The sequence below is a fragment of the Neovison vison genome, chromosome 5 (assembly GCF_020171115.1).
Source record: "Neovison vison isolate M4711 chromosome 5, ASM_NN_V1, whole genome shotgun sequence".
Classification (NCBI taxonomy): Eukaryota; Metazoa; Chordata; class Mammalia; order Carnivora; family Mustelidae; genus Neogale; species Neogale vison.
This window is the reverse complement of record NC_058095.1, coordinates 153,527,976-153,532,093: the sequence shown is the minus strand read 5'-3', so window position 1 is coordinate 153,532,093 and position 4,118 is coordinate 153,527,976. Positions and strand designations below refer to the sequence as shown.

Here is a 4,118-nt window from a genome sequence, read left to right as displayed (position 1 = left end):
CTGCCCTTCACCACCCCTCTAAACACACAAACATGCACACAGTGATGAAAATCTGTCATAAAGCAAGGATTGCAATGAACCCAATTCTGTTCACCTAGGAGTTATAAAAAATAAGGAAGTCAGCCAGCCACTAAGTAAATAAGTAAATATCAATCTATCCAAATGAAGTCAAGAAAGAAGAGGGAAAAAGAAGCAAAAACGTGGGATAAACAGAAGTCATAAAATAAGGTGGAAAAATCAATACAAATATGTCAGTAATTACAATAAATGTGAAAAGACTAAATATCCCAGTTAAAAATAATAGGACTTTCAGACTACACTTTAATTAAATATAACGTATGTTCTTTAAAGATACATATCTAAGACATAAAGCAACTTAGTAACTTACGGGAAAAAAATGCAACATACTTTAACAATGAAATAAGTAGGACCAGAAATTGTCTCAAAACAATAGAACTTTATTACACACTAAAAAAAAAAAAAATCAGTGTGGATGTTCTTTGTCAGAAGGTCATTTGTGTCTATACAATGAGTCAGGGACCCAACAGCTTTTCATTTCATGGGGCCTCCACTGCCCAGGGACCGGGAAGTTACAGCAGTAACTGGTCTAGCTGTAGATCCTCATTATCTGGCTATTTAGGAATTAAAAGACTAGTTATCTGGCAACCATCCCACTCCAATACATAGAAACAGAATAAATTAAAGAAATTATCAATATGAAAGCTCCTTCAGAAAAAGGAAAGGAAAGACGACAATCATCATGGGAACGTTGGAATCCTGCCATAAAGTCATTGGGAAGACTATTTTCCCTTTGTGTGGTGTTCTTTACCTTGATTAGGCTCAGTTCTGTTCTCTAGAAGAAACTTCTTTTCCACAGCTCCCTGCTGTCCAGCATGTATTTCCTGATTGTTTCTTCTCTGAGGCAAGGCTTTCAAGCTTTAGCAAGCATCAGAATCCCCTGGAGGGCTTACTGCAACACAAATTGCTAGGCACCATGCCTATAATTTTCGATTCGGTGAGTCTGGGTGATTTACATTTCTAACAGTTTCCTGGGTGATGGTGAAGCTGTTGGTTTGGGGACCACACTTTGGGAGAACCACTGCCCTAAGGCCCCATCTGAAATGGGCTGGAGACGTACATTCTCCTTGAGGAAGTTGTTTTCACTGCCAACTTCCTACAGGGGCCAGTTTGGAGGCATGAGAGCTACATTATAGTCCCAGGCTTTTTTAAAACCAGACTTCAGTTTATTTAGCAAGAGACTTCCCACATGCCTGGGTGGCTCAGTTGGTTAAGCAGCTGCCTTTGGCTCAGGTCATGATCTCAGCGTCCTGGGATCGAGTCCCACATCAGGCTCCTTGCTCGGCAGGGAGCCTGCTTCTCCCTCTGCCTCTGCCTGCCTCTCTGTCTGCCTGTGCTCGCTCTCTCTCCCTCTCTCTCTGACAAATAAATAAATAAAATCTTTAAAAAAAAAAAAAAAGAGACTTCCCACAGATACTTACTAGATTCCTTATCTATTTGCTTCCAGTAAATCCCATGTATGGATAACCATATTAATTCTACCCTGGATCGAATTATCTGATATGTATCTTTGCTTTCTGCACCCCATCTCCCATGGTTGACTCTCTCAATGCAATCTTGAGGTTATGTCATAAAATAACCTTGAGTTGAAAAGAAATAACCTTAATGCAATCTTTGCCACAGGGCTTAATCCCTTTGTGTAATTAAGAACCCCTATTGGAACTTTGCTGTTCAAAATCCTTTTTACTCTAACTTTAAGAAAAAGGATATATTTATTTATTTGAGAGAGAAAGAGTGAGAGCAGGGGGAGGGGCAGAGGGAGAGAATCTCTTGCAGACTCTGCACTGAGCCAGGAGCCCGACTTGGGACTTGGTCTCACAACCTATGAGATCATGACCTGAGCCAAAACCAGTAGTCAGATGTTTAACCAACTGGGCCACCCAAGCACCTCTCATTCAAACTTTTAATCCTGGCTTAGAGCACAGAAACAGTTTTGCCAAGCCCCAGTTTCTAGGCTCTTTCCATAACTTTCCATCTCTGCTCTTGGGTTTGCCACTACTTGCTGGGACACATCTTCTTTATATTTTGCTGTAAGCAGTGAACAAAAACGAACACACTAACATTTTTCTAGCTCCTTCCAACTCCTGCTTGCAGATCTACACAACTACTAGGTACCAGATACCTTTCAAAATTATAGCAGGTAAAGCTTTATGCTACCATGGAATGGAACTCTGTATTTCTGTCTTGCCTTATGGATTTCCTCGCTGCCTCCCACCCACCTATAATAGATCAATGCTACAAATTTCACAATTTGTTAAGGGGGTTTCCAACTTCAAGATGCCTATTTCCATACTGGTTAGGGTAATGATGGCTGATGAAACAAAGTAGCCCCCAGCGTAGTGGTTAATACAACACAAATCCTATTCCTGCTGAAGTGACTGCCCAGCATAGGTGTTCCTGGCTGGCAGGTTATTTACCTGGTGCAGGGATTCAATCATCTTTGTTCCTCCCATCTGCAGCTTCACCAAATCCTGGTAGAGCAGAGTCCTTGAATCTTTGTGGATGAGGAAAAAGAGAAGGCATACACAACTTCTATTAGTGCCACATCACTTCTACACATATTCTAGGGTCAAGAGGAGGAGGAGGAACTGGGACTGTTTGAGGGTGACCCCGGGGAAGAAGGAACCACTGAGGACCCAGAGCTTTAAGTGGTCAAAGCTCAAGTTAGGGAGACAGGGGAACAATCGGAGAAGCTTAAGGAGCTACAGAACAAGGTAGAGAAACAGATGAATATGAGTCCACCTCCACACAATGTTGGCCCAGTGACCATGTCCAGTGAGGAGAAGATGGAGGCTGATGCCTGTTTCATCTATGTTGGCAAAGCGGACTATGATGCAACAGCAGAAGGGCCAGAAGCACTCGTTCATGGCTGTGGTTCAATCAACTGCATTACCTTACTCTGTGACAGGTCTAGTGGCCATCCTAAAGGGTTTGCATATATAGAGTTCTCAGACAAAGAGTCAGTGAGGACTTCCTTGGCCTTAGATGAGTTCCTATTTAGAAGAAGACAAATCAGGGTGATCCCAAAACGAACCAATGGACCAGGGTTTCCCATGAGCCCGAGACCATGCTGGACCACCAAATACAACAGTTCCCCCTCTCCATTCTACAATGGTTTTACATTCTACAATGGTTTTACAGGCCCTGGGGTTGAGTCTACAGGGGCCAGGCAAGAGCAACATCATGGTATTCCCTTTACTTAAAAAAAAGTGTGTATTAGGAGGTGAGAGGGGGGAAAAAAGAGGAAAGAAGGAAAAAGAAAAAAAAAAATATATATATATATATATTTTTTTTTTTTTTTGGAAAAAGAGAGTCATTAGATTCCATCTCCACGCAAAGATGAGTGAGCTAATTGATGACTAAGAAGCTACTTCCCCACTGTCCTCAGAAAGGGGAGAGGAGCATGATGTAGGGGGAGCCTGCAGACAATCAAATTTCCTTGCCACAAAAATGAAAGATAACACAGTAACACTTCAGAACGCAAAGGAGTCGGTCTTTAAAAATCTGAAAAAGGAAAGGATCTTTAAACAAGCCACAAGAGTTACAACCCTTTAAATGGATAAATTCAGGGCACCTGGGTGGCTCAGTGGTTTAAAGCCTCTGCCTTCGGCTCAGGTCATGATCTCAGGGTCCTGGGATCCAGCCCTACATGGGGCTCTCTGCTTAGCAGGGAGCCTGCTTCCCTTCCTCTCTCTGCCTGCCTCTCTGCCTACTTGTGATCTCTATCTGTCAAATAAATAAATAAAATCTTTTTTTAAAAAGTTATTTAAATGGATAAATTCAACACATAAAAAATGAAGAGCTTCTATTCATCAAAACACACCAGAAAGAGAGCAAAAGACAAGTCTCAAATGTATTGAAAGGCTGTCTTAGAAGATATTTGCTATAGAAACAGCTGACCCTACATATCCAGAATACACAAAAAAAGTCCTTACAAGTGAAGAAAAGAGATAATTCAGTAGAAACAATAAGTAAAAATACAGAGCCATTTCCCAGAAGTAGCGTGAATGGCCAACAGAGAGATAGAAAGCAGCTTCAAC

The 4,118-nt window shown here is 41.6% G+C and overlaps 1 pseudogene; it reads left to right on the top strand.

Annotated features, from left to right (window-relative positions):
* The first annotated feature begins 994 nt into the window (after nucleotides 1-994).
* Nucleotides 995-3,298, top strand: LOC122907489 (annotated as a pseudogene).
* The last annotated feature ends 820 nt before the right edge of the window (nucleotides 3,299-4,118 follow it).